The following is an 18,084-nucleotide window of genomic DNA, read 5'->3' on the forward strand; positions in this document are numbered from 1 at the left end:
GACTCTAATAAGTATGGAAGAAATGTACCAAAGGTCATGTACAACAAGCTCACAGGTAACATCATATTCGGTGATGAAAAGTTGAGGACATTTCCTCTAAGATCAGAAACAAGGCAAGAATGTATCCTGTTGCAATTTCTATTCAATCTAGTACTGGAAGTTTGGGGCAGAGAAATTAGGCAAGAGAAAAAAAGAAAGGCCACCCAAATGGGAAAGAAAGGAGTGAAATAATCTGTTTGCACATGACATGGTCCTGATACAGAAAACTCTAAAACTCCCCCAAATTGATAGAACTCATAAATAAATTCAGTAAAGTTATAGGATACAAAATCAACATAGAAAAAAAATACAGTAGTGTTCCTGTACATTAGTAACAAACTACTCAGCAAAAAAAAAAAAAAATCAAGAAAAGAATTCCATTTATAATAGCTATAATAGCTTGTGTAGCATGAGTGAAGCCCTGGGTTTAATCCTGAGCCCTTAAAAAAAAAAAAAAAAAAAAGGTCATCTAGAAACTAAAGATCCAGGAGCTTCAGGACTGGCCTGAATACATAAAACTAGTCAAAATGGAGTGGTTCCTGTTTTATCTTTTTGCTGCTGTAACTAAAGATTGGACAAGAAAAATTTCAGAAGAGGAAAAGTTGACTTTGGGGCTCACAGTTCCAGTTATCTTAGTCCACACATGGCCAACTCCATTCCTGGGGGTCTAAGATGAGGCCGAACATCATGGCAGAAGTGTGATGGAGGAAAGCGGCTTGAGACTGCTCAACAAGGACAATATATTTACTCCAAAGATCTGCACCCAGGGAACCACCTCCTCCAGCCACACTCTACCTGCCAACAGTTACCACCAAATTAATCACTATCAGGGGATTACTACACTAATTAGGTTAAGGATCTCATAACCCAATCATTTCATCTCTAAACTTTCTTGCATTGTTTTATACATGAACTTCTGGGGAAAGCCTAATATCTAAACCATAACAGTCCCTGTGGGTGCAAAGAGAATTTAATGTTTCCCCACACTGCCTCCCATGTGTACCCAGCACCCATCAAGCCAGGTAACTTCCTTGCTGCTTCTCAGATACTGTTCTTGCCTCAGCTCCTCTTCAAAAACCACTTGAACTTCATCATTGTCCAGACACCCCACTGCTGACATCTGCACTCTTCCTTTTGCCTCCCTCTCTTCCTTCCTTCCTTCCTTTCTTTCCCAGGGATTGAGCTTGGGGATGCTTAACCACTGAAACATATCCCCAGCCCCCCCCATTTTTTTTTATTTTGAGACAACGGTCTTATTATATTTCTTAGCACCTAGCTAAATTGCTGAGACTGGCTTTGAACTTGTGATCCTCAGACCTCAGTCTCCCAAGTCACTGGGATTACAAGCATGTGCCAGCTCTTTTGCCTTATTTGATCACACCCTCAGGTCATTCACAGGTTCCTACCCTGCTTCTGCATCAAAGTTTCTCTTGATCTGCAGTTACATCCTGTGTCCATTGCCTCCTGCCTCCCGATTTTCTGGTCTTAGCCCCACCTGCTTTAACTTCTTCTCTAATTTGCTTGACTTCTCTACTTCTACTCTCGCTGACTCTCTCCATTTCCTCACATGTGGACTAATTCCTTCCCAGGAATCTCTCCAACTTAAACTTTCTGCACTGGAGAGGTTTTGATTAATGCATTCATAATTACTATTCTCAATCCCTGCTCAAGGCTTGGTGGATGATCCCTGGTTGGTAGCAGATAGATGGCTGCACCTTCTGCTCTAGGGAGAAATGGGTCCCTCAGGGGTAAATTTACTACTGTTTAACCCCAACACACCAGGTGGGGGCTGACTGAGAAAGCATGTTGCCTACTTAGGAGTGTGGCAAGTAGGTACTGGGGTGTAGTGAGTGTGAAATTTCCAGAAAAACCAAGCCAAGCCAAAACAAAAGGATAAAATAATAATAATAATAATAATAATAATAATAATTAGGGCTGGGGATGTGGCTCAAGCCGTAGCGCGCTCGCCTGGCATGCGCGGGGCACGGGTTCGATCCTGAGCATTACATAAAAAAATAAAATAAAGATGTTGTGTCTACCGAAAACTAAAAAATAAATATTAAAAAATTCTCTCTCTCTCTCTCTCTTTAAAAAATAATAATAATAAGACAAAAGTAAGAGCCAGTAGAGCAACTCTTATTCTACACCAAGTCACTAATCCTTGCAGCTGTGCTGATGGTGGGAGGGAAGTCCTGGAGTCTAAATGGGCCCTGGTCACAAAACCAGAACAGCTGAGACTGAGAGGACTACAAGGGAGGGGTGGTGGGGGCCTGTGTCGTTTTCCAGAGCTCACCTGGCTTGGGCGGGTTCATTTAGGGCAGGAGCAGGGCATATAATCTCTTCCTCTGGTGGATGCTGTTTTCTGTTTTTATCTTTCCCCCTCATTAGCAACAGTAGTCTTGCTTCCGCTTTTCTCATTCGTCAATATTTACTGTTTTTTTGTTTTTTTAAATTTTTTATTGTGGGTTGTTCAAAACATTACAAATTTCTTGACATATCATATTCCACACTTTGATTCAAGTGGGTTATGAACTCCCACCTTCACCCCATACACAGATTGCAGAATCTCATCAGTTACACATCCATTGATTTACATATTGCCATACTAGTGAATATTTACTGTTTTTGGTTTTCATTCCTTTTCTTTTATAAAAACCTGTTCAGAGCTTTCTCATTATAAAATATACTATTATGTTTATTAGTTTACAGTCTAAACTCAACTCTGTACCTTTTTCTAGCACCTTCTCTCCTTCTGTTCAGTTCAGACCTTAGGAGCTAACCACTTTCTTAGCTCCCTTCCCTCTTGACCTTTCTAGGCTGCTGTCCCCAGTGGTCCTCAGGCATCATCCCCCATGTCTTCTAGTGCAACCAGTGACTTTTCCTGGGTGTCATTCTGCCTGAACCCTCTAGAGCACATGGCAGCCTCTCTTGGATACTTGTCTCCCTTGGTCTTTATCACCCACTTTCTTCTGGCTTTCCTCTTTCTTCATGGACTATTGGTCCCATTTATGGACTCTTCTTTTTCTTCTGCTGGCCCTTAAATGCAAATGACCACCAAATCCTGGTCCTGATATTCTTCCATTTTGGCTATACATTCTCTCCCTTTGAAATTTCTTTTACTGCGATGGTTTTAACACACCCATACACTAAGAACTCCCTAAATATATTACTGTCAGGCCCAGGGCTGGAACTGGGATGAAAAACTTAAAAGTAGTCGTTTTAAAAATGAGTAATCTTGCCAGGCACGGTGGCACATGCCTGTAATCCCAATGGCAGGAAGATTGAGAGTTCAAAGCCACCTCAGCAAGGCACTAAGCAACTCAGTGAGACCCTGTCTCTAAATCAAATACAAAATAGGGCTGCAGATGTAGCTCAGTGGTCAAGTGCCCTTGAATTTAATTCCCTGTACTTCCCCCCACAAAAAATACCCCAGTAATCTTGAAAAGTAATATATTGATATAATATTGTAAAAAAGGGAAATTTAAAAATTCATTATGAACAAAATATCAGAATTTTAAATAAAGAAAGGAACAATAACAGTGCTATATAGACCCATCTTGAAGTCTGAGGCAAAAGGAAAAATCAGTAGTACTGATTCTCAAGCATATCAGTAATCCTCTAGATTAGTGGGGCTCAACTATGTCTGTGCATTAGGATTCCCTGGGAAGCTTTGTGGGTTTTTTTCCTTTGATTTTATTTGCATTGAGATAAAATTTACTATTTCAAAGTAGATATAGTGTTTTTTTTCCAGTATATTCATGATGTTATACAACCATCCCCATTAATTCTAGAACATTTCTACCACCCCAAGTAGAAATTCCATGCCCATTTGCAATAATTCCCCATTCCTCTTCCTCTACTGATTTTCTGTCTCTATGGATTTGCTTATTCTAAACATTTTATATAAATATGTGTCAGACTTTCATGAAATATGTGTCTGACTTCTTTCACTTAGCACAATATTTTCAAGGTTAATCCATGTTACATGGTATGTAATGAACCTTATTTCTTTTTATGACTGAGTCATAGTCCATTGCATGGATGTGTTGGGAAGGTTTTTTGTTTTGTTTTGTTTTTTAATGAGGATGCCCCAAGCTCTATCCTCAGAAATTCTGATTCCATTCATCTGCAGTAGAATCCAGGCATTTTTGTTTTAAGTGTATCCCTTTCCTCCTGTGGTACAAATGGCCAGCCAGTGTCGGAGATTGCTACCTAGACAGTTAATTAAGCCCTTTGTCCTCAGAGTTCCTATAGAAACTACCACTTACCTCCCTATAAGGGCATTTATCATGCTGCTGACAAAATGCTTTATGTGTGTTTTTTTCCTACTAGATACTGAGTTTTTAAGTTCAAGATCATGTCTTAACCATTTCTGTATCTTGCCGAGTGTTTTTTTCTGTTGTTCTGTGCCTGATCCATGATAGATTCAGATTGATGAATGAATAAATTCACTGAATAAAAGGAATGAGAGAATCATGAACTATATACTTCATTGCATTATTAAATGGTACACTGGATAAATTAAACTCTCAATTTATGGGCTAAGAATCATCATAACAAGAACTGTGATGTGGTAATTCCCCAAGGATCATCTATGTTAACAGAAATATTTATTACCACCTTTGCCACCATTATTATTTGCTAGTGCTACAAACTAGGAAGAATTGAGCATCTCAAGTGGAAACCAGATAAGCAAATTTGAAAAATAAGGAGTTTAATTTAACATGGAGTCAATTAGAAAGGAACAATAATGGAGAGACTCTAGCCTAAAGATGATTCTTGCCTTTCTTAAGTAAATGGGTTTCTAAGACCCATGTGAGTGCCAGCAGGAGGATCTTAAGTTTGAGACCAGCTTCAGCAACTTGGGAGACCCTCCAAAACTTAGGGAGAACCTAGCTGAAAACAAAAAATTAAAATAAAAAAGGACCAGAGATGTAGCTCAGTGGAAAAGTGCCCCTGCGGCTCAATCCCCAATTCTAAAAACAAATAAAAACTCTGGAAGTTATTTTGGCTTGACATGCAGTAATATTTTTTTTTTCACTTTTCTCAGTTTTCGTTGTAAAAATCTGACTAGGGAGGAAGCTAACGTGCTGCCCACATACTGACTTTGCAAATGTTCCATCACTGTTTTTCTTGTTGAGTGGTGTAGCTACAGCAGGTGGTTGCAGTAGTGACTGGTTACAAGACTCACAATGCCCATATCTAGCCCTGTCTTCTATCCTGTCTTTAAAGTAGCCAATACTGGGTTAGTGGCCAACCTAGTGTATAGCTCTTACTCCTGATCTTCAATATAATAGTTGGCTTTGATCCCAAACACAGTCACTGCTGTAGTTTGGATCTGGAAGTTTGATCTTCAGCTTGGCGCTATTAGAAGGTGGTAGAGCCATTAACATGTGGAGCCTAGGCTGAGTGTGTAGCTCAGTGCACTTGCCTAGCATGTGTGAGGCCTTGGGTTCAATTTCTAGTACCCCCTCATCCCCCCCCCCAAAAAAAAGTCCTTAACCTCTAAAGCGTATAGACCAAGTTGGTTACTTTGCTGGGTGTGGTGGTGCCCATGTATAATTCCAACCTCTCAGGAGGCTGAGAGGATTGCAAGTTCTAGGTCAGTCCTGGCAATTTAGCAAGGCCCTAGGCAACTTTGCGAGACTCTGACTCAAAATGAAAAATGAAAAAGTCTTGGGTTGTAGCTCAGTGACCAAGTGCTCCTGAGCTCAATCCCAGTATCCCCCACCCCCACCAAAGAAATAGATGTGAGGCCTAGTGGGAGATTTCAGGTCACTGGGGACATGCCCTTGAAGGTGACTGGAGGGCACTGGTCTCTTTCTTTTTTTGCTTCCTAAGTGCCATGAAGTGAGCAACTTCCTCTACCAGGCACTCCCATCGCATTGTGCTAAAGGCCTAAAAGAAATGAGGCCAACAAACCATGGACTAAAATCTCCGAACTCATGAGCCCAAACAAAACTTTCCTCTTTTTAAGTGATTATCTCAGGCATTTAGTGGTGTACACCTGTAATTCCAGCAACTTGGGAAGCTGTAATGGAAATCTGATGAACACAATCACCATCTAAATTATGTGGAGGAACATCACATCCTCTTTATTCCATTATTATGAAACAAAATCCTCCTCTGCTCTTTCTCAATTTCTTTCTAATAAAATTTGAGCTCCTCAGACTGGCTCTTTTGTGAACTAATCTAATGATATCTGCAGCTTAAACTTTGAAATTTTCAAGTCTTCTTAATTAACATTAGATCAGAAAAAAGCCAGAATCTTAGAGGACAATAATGAGATGGCATGGCCTCTTCTTCACAAGCTTCAGACAAAGAGATTCTATATCTTCAACCAATTCTATATCTTCAAACTATTTCCCAGAATATGATCCAATAAAATGTCAGGTTGACATCATTCAGAAAATTTGTTTTCCTCTCCATTCAATGTCTCTCGAGATAGTGATTTCTCATAACTATTATCAACCTGTGTTTGGACTATTATTTGAATGAAGGACTTCATGAGATACCCCAACTTCACAAATTGTTGTTATGGTCTATCTATAAAATAAATCTTTAGCGTTTAAATAATATCTTATTATAATATGTTGCCTCACTTGACAATTTGTTGCCCCGTAACGATATTATAATTGATGTTTCTGTTTTCCTAAATGATCTTAAAAAAAAAATTCTCTGGGCCACTCATCTGTGACATGTGACAAATGGGGCCACAGAGGCTTCTGCAGTGCAGAGAGAAGTGAGGCAGGTGTATGCTAAAGATGCCCTCTCCCTTTAGCCACCTGCTGCCCAATTTTCCTAAGAGGACTCCTCAGTTTGAATCTCTGACCTCCCTCCAGTAGCTCCCTGAAACCAAGATTCCAATAACCAAGAAAAGAAAAACCCTTCCGGGGAAGGTTTCCTAAGTCTTTTCATGTGAAGGATCCTTAAGGTCTTCAGACCTTTTTGCTGAATCTTAGGAGACACCTGAATACTGTGGATCTGGCTGTTTTGATAATATTTAATTCTGCAGTCTGAGAGAATTCAAAGAAAAATATGTGGTTATTCTGAAATAATTTCTGAGCTGAATTGCTGGAAGACAGAGGGAGGGGCAGGGAAAAGGGAGGCAGAGCACAAGCCCAGGAGGGTGGGTAGAAGGAAAAATGCTTGGGCGTTTTGTGTACAGCGACACCTCATTTCTCAGCAACATTGGAGAGCAAATCTTTTTTTCAAATCTGTGAATGTTCACATAATTGAAGCTTACTTTTCTGGTTTGGTATAGATTCTTCCAGAGGCAGATTGTGAGACAGGATCTTAAAAGAAGTGGAGAAATGGGAAAGGTTGTAACAGAAGCTATTACCAACCCATTACCAAAGAGGGTGGCTGGAGCTTCTCCCAGTGGGAAACTCAGAGAAGCCTTTAAAGGATACCATCTAAGGGACACTGGAACTGGTATATTCCTACACCTAGTCCTGAGAATTGCCAGTTTCATTCTAACCCTCAGGGATGGGGGTGGGTACTTCCATAGCACTTTTGGACTGCTGAGTGGAATTATTTTCAGGAAAATAATCTCCTGGTTTTAGGAAAATCACTCTGGTACACATACAGGCAGTTGGAAGTCAGCCAGAGGAAAAGGAGGCAGTAAGGTTGGAGGGATGTCATCTGGCCACTGACAGTGTCCACTGCATTATTAACCCCCAACTCACTTTAGCCCTCCCAAAACTTCAACAGAGTACATGAAAAATGGCTGACTAGCATCATAATGAGCATCAGTAATTTGAACAACCCTGTTCAAGCTACTAGGAAGGTGACAGAATGGTTTCAACAGCTGGGTTGTCAGCCCTCTCAAAACTCCTGCTTCTGATAGTTCTGTCTCTCCCTCTTTTGCCTGTGGGTGAGTGGTGTGCCTGCCTCTGGCTGCACCATTCCTTTTCAGCAGCCAATTTTACTCTGCTGGGAGCTGGAAAGCAGGTAGGTAATTGAGCTTGGGGTGGGGTGGGGGGTGGACGGGACTGTGGTCAAAAAAGAAAACAGATGGTAAAATGGCCAGGAGTTCTCCTGTGAGCATCTGAAAAGACAATGCTTATCTGGCTCCTTGGAAGCCATTTCTGCCTCTTCCTTGAAATCTGGCAGAGCATTGTACTGTTGAAGAAATGACCCTGGAACAAGTCCAGGGATTCTTGTGACATGATGAAAGGGATTCATGCTTTTGCCTTCTTGATTGAGGCCCTGACAGGAGCAGCCATCACTTGTAGTCAATGCAGGGACACTTAAAGGAGTCAAAGATAGCTATGAATAGATAGCTATGAAACAGAGACTGAAATTATTAATTAAATTTATTAATTTTAATTATTATTATCAGTTATTACTTTTGATTAATTATTAATTTTTAATTAAAAAGCAAAGTGGAAAGTGAGCACTTAAATTATGAAGAGACATTTTTAGAGGCTCACAAGTGCTGTTTTAGTCAGCTTTCATTGCTCTGACCCAAGACCTGCAAAGAAAAATTTAGAGGAGGAAAATTTACTTAGGGCTCACAATTTTAGAGGTCTCAGGCCATAGATGGCCAATTCCATTGCTTTTGGCCTGAGGTGAGACAGAATATCATGGTGGAAGCACATGGTGGAGAAAAGCATCTCAGGATGCTTGTAGTTCTGTCTGCGCAACAAGGAAGCAGAGAGAGTTCCACTTGCCAGGGATAAAATATAAACTCTAGAGGCACCTCCCCCCCTGCCCCCATCTACTTTTTCCAGCCATACCTTCTTCCTAAGGTTACTGCCCATCAAACATTGGGTTAATCCACAGATCAGGTTGCACTTCTCATGATATAATCATTTCACTTCTGAAAATTCTTGCATTGTTTCACACCTGAGCTTTTGGGGGACACCTTATACCTAAACCATGATAAGTGCCAACACTAAAAGCATGCAGTGCAACTATGAACTTCTGGGAAGTGACAGGAGCAGGCTCCACAGGTGGTCTGAAAGGCGCACCCATCCTTGAGAAAGGCTCCTGTGTCCATTGTACTGAGAAGTCCCTCCTCCTCTCAGTGGTGGCAGCCACAGCTTCAATAGAGCAGGCAGAGTCTTTGTGGCACTTTCCAATCTTGGTGATTCTTTTTTTTTTTTTTTTTAGAAAGAGAGAGAGAGAGAGAGAGAATTTTTTTCATATTTTTATTTTATTTTTCTTAGATTTCAGCAGACACAACATCTTTGTTTGTATGTGGTGCTGAGGATCGAACCCAGGCCTCAAGCATGCCAGGCGAGCGCGCTACCGCTTGAGCCACATCCCCAGCCCAATTCTTAAGAATCATTTGGAGCACTTGTCACAAAGATTCCAGATACCAGCTGCAGAACTCCCGAACCAGCAAATCAGAGAAAGACCTGAGGGTCTCTGTGCCTAAGGAACACCCCACGTTATCCTTTTGACCTGATACCTGAAGGAAAAAATGAAACAAGGACCAAATCCTTCTTTAGAATTTTAATTGAATTTATTATTTTTATGTTGCTGGGGATTGAACCCAGGGCCTCATGCATGCTGGGCAAGTTTTCTACCACTGAGCTACACCCCTAGCCCTTTAAAAATTATTATTTTAAGACAGGGTCTTGCTAAGTTGCTTAGGCTAGTCTTGAACTTACGATCCTCCTGCCTCAGTCTCCACCAAAGTAGCTGGGATTACAGTTGGGCACTTGGCCAAGGAAACCTTTGAGGCTTACTAAACCCAGCTGATACCTCCACATCCAGAATGAAGTGAAGGAAATTATTCCTGACATAGCTTTGCCAAGGCCTACAACATTTCTGAGAGCCCAAGGAAGCTCTAGTTAAATCGGGTTTGTTTAAACTGAACCTCGGAACCCAGAACTGGGCTTCCGCTTGGGTTTGCTCTAGAAGGAGGATTACCAGTTGAGTGGGCATTAATTAGAGTGAGGGCAAAGAGAGACACAGTAGATTAGGGGCTTTACAAGGGGATAGTTAGAAACAAATTCTTCATTGGGAACTGCTTTGTTTTTAGTCAAAGTACTTTATTTTGAAACTTGTAAGGTATTAAAGAGGTATGATATTTGAATGTTTCTCCCAAAGGAATATGAGCATAAAATGGTTGACAGGGCTAAACCAAGAACTGCAGGTCAGTTTCAGAAATGGCAGGGACCTCCTGAAACTCACGCTCTCTAGCCCCTGCCTGCTGATTGTCATTCTCCAGTCCAGCCTCCCTCTGCCAACTCTTTAAAACTCAGATCACATCCAATCAGTACCCCCTTGAAGTCGCTCAAAGGCTCACTGTTCCCATGACATAAAGTCCAAGCTGATGTGATTATGTCTAGGTCCCTCTGTCCCGCCCCACCCTACATTTCCGGCTTGATCTCCCCACTCTGCTTTCCATGACATTTTGTTCTTGCAACACCAAGCTACTGGGGTTTTCTGAACATGATCCTACATCTGATACTGCTCTGTGCTGTGCCTTTTGCACATTAATCTGTCTGGGGGGCCCAATTCATCATTCAACTGCCTTTTTGTTAAGCTCTTCCCATCTGCCTGGAAGAATACTTGTTTCTGTTTCCCCAAACCAGTGGAGTCTGAGTCATCTGTGCATTTGCCCAGTTCTGCCCCAGGATGTCACTGTTTGGGCGTGCTCGCTCGTGTTCTCTCTCTCTCTCTCTCTCTCTCTCTCTCTCTCTCCCCTTTGTTCCTTCCCCCTTCCTTTCTTCCTTCTTTTCTCTTTTGATTGTGGTAGAAAATATGAAGCTTAAAGGTCTAGGTCAGTGGCATTGAGTATTCACATTGTTGTGCCACCATCTCCCTCATTCATCTCCAGAACGTTTTCCTTCTTTCCCAACTGAAACTCCATACCGTTTAAATAACAGTTCCCCATCATCCCCTCCTCCATCCCTGATAGCAGTACTATTTTTGTCCCTGTGAATTTGACTATTCTGGTCATAGAAGTGAAATCATGAAATATTTGTCCTTTGTGTCTGATTTATTTTCCTTAGCAAGCATTCTCAACGTTCATCCATATTGTAGCACGTCTCAGAATTTTATTCCTTTTTTGGGGGGGGAGGGTACTAGGTATTGAACCCAGGGTGCTTAATCACTGAGCCACATACCCAGCCCTTTTGTATTTTACTTTGAGACAGGGTCTTACTAAGTTGCTTAGGGCCTAAGTTGCCAAAGTTGGCTTTGAACTCATGATCCTCTGCCTCAGCCTCCCAAGACACTGGGATTACATGTGTGCTCTACTGTGCTTGGCTCATTCCTTTTTAAGACTGAATAAAATTCCATTGTATATATACACCACATTTTGTTTATGCATTCACTTGTTGTTAGACATTTGGTTGTTTCCACATTTTAACTATTTTTAAATAATGATCTTATGAATATGCATATACAAATACCTGTTTGAGTTCTTCCTTTCAATATTTTTGATCATATACCTAGGAGTGGAATTGCTACATTATACAGTAATTAGTTTCTCACTGTAGATTATTTAGTTATTTACTTACTTATTAAATTTATACCAGGGATTGAACACAGGGGCACTAAACCACTGAACCACATCCCCAGTTCTTTTATTTTTAATTTTGAGAGAGGGTTTCTCTAAGTTGATGAGGTTGGCTTTGAACTTGCACTCCTTCTACCTCAGCCTCCCAAGCCCCTGGTGTTATAGGTTTAGCACCACTGTGCCCAGCTCTCATTATAGTTTTGATTTGCCTTTCCCTAATGATTGGTGGTGTTGAGTCTTTCAAAGAGCACTCATTTTATTGAGGTATAATTTATGTACAATAAACTGCATACATTTTAAATTCAATGGATTTTGACAAATGTGTAAACACACATGTAACCACCACCATGATCAAAATACATAACATTTCTATCACCCCTTGTTGAACTTTTGCTGTCAATTCTCCCATCCATTCCCAACTCCAGGCAACCTATAACCTGTTTTTTCTCACTATAGATTAGTTTGCATTTTCTAGGTTTACATATAAGTGGAAACATACAGCATATACTCCTTCATATTTGGTTTCTTTCTCTCAACATAATATATTGATTCATCCTTGTTGGTGAGTATATCAGTTCTTCGATCCTTGTTGTTGCTGAATAGTATTTCATTGTAGGGATGAATCACAGTTTGCTTGTCCATTTGTCTACTGATAGATGTTTAGATTGTTTATGGCTTTGGGCTTTTGTGAATAAAAGCTATTATAAACACTGTTGTATAAATCTCCATGTGGAATATGTTTTTATTTTTCTTGAGCAAATAACTAGGAATAGATATGTATACTCATAAGGTAGGTATATGGTTAAAACTGCCAAACTTTATTCAAAGAGGTTATGTTATTTTATTCTCACAATAGCAACATAAGAGTTCTAGTTGCTTCACATTTTTGTGATATCCTTCCATCTGAAAATCTCTCTGACTTCTGGCTGAGCTCAGGGGGCCTCTAGTGACGTGTCCTAAATTATGCCTGGAGGTATCAATGACAAATACAAAGAGAAAGGATAGAGGGAGAAGAGAAATTTACAAAGTTTACAAAATTTATAAAGTTTTTATGTATTTCAGAATACAGAGTGCTGTCAGTGGGCGACAATTAGCAATAATCCATCAAAGGCTAACATATGTCCCAAATTCATCTCTAAACCTTTAAAACCAATTTCCAAGGTCTAAGTTCATTGAACCATGACTTGATCCCTGAATGTTATAAAGTCTTACCTCTCATCTCCAATCAGAAAGAAGTGCTCTATTTTTCCAGTTACTGCTTACCAGTCAGTAGGACTAAATGTGGTTGAGTCAAGAAATGTTATTGTCTAAGTAATTCCATATGCATATTAAAGCTCTTGAAAAATTATAGTTAAAAAGTTATTTTAAAAAATCAGGATAAGGCTACTGATAGCATCTGAGGCAGTACTATCTTAAGAAACAAAGTTAATTTATTAATATAAACAAAATAGCAATTGAAATTAAGTTAAATAGGAAAAAGAAACCAGTATCACCTCTGACATTTGTTTCATAGACCTTTCCCAAGGGTCATGTTGCAAGCATGACTATTCTGATTTTAAAAAGCCAGAGATTTTAATCAGCACTAAAACACTAAAAATAATTCCCTCAAACATGTTGACACTGAAGGGTAAAAACTGCACTGTTTTTCCAGGAGTGGGTTGTCAGTACATCCGCTCCCTGTTGGAGGAAGTCAGATATTTAAGAGCAAATCTTCTATTAATGTGCTACTCTTCCTTGATGGCACTTGAATTGTATTTCTGCTTCTTCAAATAGTCCCCTGGGGTCAGTACTTACCTTTTCTTGTTTCACATGTGACAGTAAGGTGCATACTGACTGTACTAAGCCCAGGTCCAAAGTCTTTGAGATGCTTTCACAACCTTTCTGTTGATGTTAAAAAAAATATTTAAACAACTAAAATATCAGAAGCCATGATTGTTTGTTTATAAAAATATAATACTTGGACACTAAGCCAAATATTGTTATTGTTATGCATTTCCAGTCATTATATATAGTAGATTTCATCAGTAACCTTAATTCTTCATCTCCCTATGTCCATGGATTTGCCACTTGAGTTTGAAATTCCTGTCATCAAAGAAGCAATGTCTATTTCCATCCTTCTGAATCTGGGATGTCCTGTGTCTTGCTTTGGCTAACTGAATGTGTAGTGGGGACATGGTTGTTCCAATTGCACATCTCGAGGTGTTTCCTCTTATCTTTCTCTGCCATCTCTGCTAGAATGTGCTGAGATTGGCATGCTTGTAGATGAGAGATATGAGGAGCTGAGGTGAGTCACTCCAGTCATCCCAGTTGAAGCCTTCCTAAATCAGCTCATGGATCTCCAGATGTGCTAGCAGGACCATCTAGCTGACTACCCCCATTCATCTAGCAATGAATGCTTGTTATATACCTCTGTGGTTTTGTGTGGCTTGTTACATAGCAATATCTTTCTGATGTCTATATGTCAAAAGGAGATTTTAAAACCCAAAAATAAAATGAAAAGGTAAAATGACAGATTTTTACTCTCCATTTTTCTCCAAAAGTAATTATGAGTTTTCAGATTATTTTAAAATTAAATCCAATGCCAGACTCAAAATGTTAGCTGTGGTTGTCTCTGAGGAGATGACAGGGGTGTGAGTAAAATTTTCACTGTATATCCCTTGTTCCTTCCGTTTTGTTTTGTTTGTCACCAGTATTGAATGCAGGGACACTCTATCACTGAGCTACAGCCCCAGCCCTTTTTATTTTTATTTTTAGACAGGGCCTCACTAAGTTGCTGAGGCTGGCTTTGGACTTGTGATCCTCCTGCTTCAGCCTCCCAAGTTACTGGAATTACAGGCATGCACCACCACGCTTGGCTCATCCTTTTGTTCTTTTGATATATGAACCATATGAGTGTTACCCATTCAGAAAAATACAATATAATCTTACACATATTTAGTGCATTGACTTGTATCTCCAGAGGAGAGATCAAAGCAGGGAAAAAGAGACAATTATTTGTAAGACTAAATTTTTCAGTGGATACAGTTGGATATTTGGGGCCATATATTAATACTGCAATAACTTTACAGATAGACAGGAATCTATAGATCAGTTCTTGTAAATTGTGGTTTTCCTCTTGTTGTCTACAAAATTTGCTAGCAGAGATTTCTTAAACACCGAATCCTTGGTTCTCAAAGTTTGGGCTGCATAAAATCATCCTTGGCTTCTTTAAAAAAAAAGTAAATGGTCCAGTACTGTATCAGAGATTCTGATTTTAGGTCAGAGGTGGTGCTCAGAAATATGCATTATAACTAGCAACTCAAATGGACTCCGTTTGTAGGAGAACTCAGAGTAATCACTGTGGAGTGGTTCTATCAACTTCTCAAACTGCCTTTGTTGTATAGAAACCATGAGACTGTGGGTGTTTGACTCTTTCTCACCAAGTAGAAGGCCATTTAATTTGGTAACTATAAGAAAAGGAACTGGGTGCAATGGGGGCATGCCTGTAATCCCTGCAAATCAGGAGGCTGAGATAGGAGAATTGCAGGTTTGAAGACAGCCTCAGCAACATAATGAGGCCCTCAGCAATTTAGTGAGATCCTGTCTCAAAATAAAAAAAAATAATAATAAAAACGGCTGCCCTGGATTCAATCCCTGGAGAGAGAAAGAGAGAGAGAGAGAGAGAGAGAGAGAGAGAGAGAGAGAGAGAGAGAGACATGGCTGGGGATGTAGTTCAGGGTAAAGTACCCCTGAGTTAAATCTCCAGTACCTAAAAAAAGAAAGAAAGAAAAAAAAAGGAGTAAGTGACATTCAGAACCCCAAAAACATGGGTCAAAGAATGCAGAAGATCAGTATATTTTAAAAAGAACTTGTGGAAGAATTAATCAGATTTTTCAAACACACATAAACTAATTTTAAGAATAAGGGTACTAAAACCAGGAATGTGGTGGAGGCTCACATCTGTAATTCCAGCTACTCTGGAAGCTGAGGTGGGAGGATCATGAGTTTGAGGCCAACCTGCCTGGAAAACTTACAGAGAACCTGTCTAAAACAAAAAGGTCTGGGGGTGTAGCTCAGTGTTAGAGTACCCTTGGATTCCATCCTCAGCAACACATACACATACAAATGTACTAACATAATTATGCAATGAAATCAGTCAAAATAAAGTTTTTATTTTGATTTGAGAAAATAATATTTACTGCTTGATGAGGAAAGAAGAATTCCAGAAGAAAATAAATGAGTAGCCCTTTGGCATAAGTATGAAATTTATCAAAGTAAAACAGTCAAGTTCTGGTTACATATGTTGACTGAAAACTGTTCTTTGAATATTCTGGTAGCTGTTGGGGACAAATAGAGACATTTCTGGCTTCAGGGTCTAGCTAAAGACATTTTTGTTATTGTTTTTGAGAATGCCAAGGTTCCACAAGATAGATTTGAAAAAAATCCTTGTAGTTTATAGCATTTTCTAACTCTTATATCTAACATAATGAGGTACAAAATACTAGTTATGCCTAGTAGATGCTCAGAGGGTTTGTTTTTAATTGCGTAAAATTCAGATTTAATTGAGTTTATTTTAATATGGGTTTTTGTTTTTGTTGTTGTTGTTGTTGTTGTTGGTGGTGGTGGTGGTTGGTTGGTTTTTTGGTTTGGGAAATATCATATATTCAGGAAAGAGGTGGGAAACACACAAATGGAGAAAAAAAAAATAGCCCGGCCTCCAAACACAAGTTTAAATGTCTTGGTATTTTCTCATTAGCCTTTGATCTATTTTACTTCCAAATTGGTTGGAATTTATACTAAATACAAGTTATACATATATAACCACTAAGCCACATTCCCAGCCCTTTTTATTTTTCATTTTGAGATAGGGTCTCACTAAGTTGAACAGGCTGGTTTTGAACTTGCAATTCTCCTGCCTCAGTCTGCATCTTACTTTTTAAAAATTAAATTGGTGGGGGACAGTACCGGGGATTGAACTCAGGGGCACTCGACCACTGAGCCATATACCCAGCCCTATTTTGTATTTGATTTAGAGACAGGGTCTCAATGACTTGTTTAAGAGACCTCAATTTTGCTGAGGCTGGCTTTGAACTCTCAATCCTCCTGTCTCAGCCTCCCAAGCCACTGGATTACAGGCATGTTCCACTGTGCCAAGCTAAAAACTACACATTATAATTACTTCTCTGTGTCTTTTGTATCTTAAATACATGTCATTTTTAATGGGTGTAATATCTTGGGAGAAGTCCCTTAGGATTAGGTATCTGGAGGGTTTCCAGACTCTTGTTACTATGCAAATAAGGTTGTTATTAACAACTGGTTAACATTACTTTCTTGATGGTGGTATTACTTATAGTCATTCATTGAGAATTCCCAGAAGTCATACATCTGGGTCAGATGTTAAGAATATTATTAAAGATGATGTTGTTTTGTCAAATTGCTTTCCTAAAGCATGCTCACCAACATTACATCACCCTTGCTTGTATTTATATTATATTCCTTCTTTTCTTCATTCCTTCTCTAATATTTATTAGAGAGCTGTTTATAACCATCATAGGAAAAAATCATTGCTGATTAGATAGGAGCCAGTGATATCCTGTTTCAAACTTTAGCTATTTGATTATTGTTGAAGTACATTTTTCCATCTGTTGACTAGTAATTTTAGTTTCTCTTTCACCTCTAGTAGTTTTTTCATCAACTTGTAACAGGGCTTCTACAATGAAGAACTTACCGCGGGTTTATTGTACATGCTGCAAATATGTACTCTCAGAGTTAATTTCTGAAATCTTTGTTTTTCCCTGGAGTCACTGATCCGCTGATGGTGATCCCTGGGCTGACTCATTTTCTTCAGGGTTTGCAAAGCTCCTCATTCTAGCACCCTCAAGACTGATGCTCTTGATGCACCCCTTGCCTGTCCCTGATGTCACCATTTTTCAACCAGATCCAGAGATGGGAAACATATCCACATCTGCTTTCCGGTAATCAGACTCTACTGCTATCTGTTGGACACTATCTTTAAAAAAGCGGGAGTCACCATTCTAAACCCCAGTGTCTGTAAATGGTTTTCTGTCTGAGATTAGAGCCTTTTAAGCTATCTTCTCCCCTAGGGGGGGAAAAAAAACTAAGAAGAAAAAGGCTTATAGCAAGATAGTTATTACCTAAAACAAATTTGGATTAAGGCTGTGTGCTATCACTATATTAAAAATTGCCCCAAATTTATCAGAATTAAAAATAATTCTAAAAAAATGAGATTAAGGATATGAGGATTCAATTTTCTGGGTGCCTGGACCACTTTAAACCTCTTTGGGCCCTGCTACTCTAAGTATGGTCCAAGGGTAAGCAACTTCAACCTTCCCTGGGAAGTCATTTGAGATACAGACCTCACCCTAGACCTTCTGGGTGAAGTCTGCTGTTTAAGAAGAGATCCAGATGATTTGTACTCAGGTTAAATTTGAGAAGCACTTTCTTAAAGCAGTGGTCTCAACCCTGGTTTACACATTAGAATCCCTTTGAGGAGTCTGCAAATAATATCAATGCTCAAGCCCTATTCTCAAACATTTTACCTTGTTGGTTGAGTATGGGTTTGAACT

The sequence above is a fragment of the Marmota marmota genome, unplaced genomic scaffold (assembly GCF_001458135.2).
Source record: "Marmota marmota marmota unplaced genomic scaffold, marMar, whole genome shotgun sequence".
Lineage (NCBI taxonomy): Eukaryota > Metazoa > Chordata > Mammalia > Rodentia > Sciuridae > Marmota > Marmota marmota.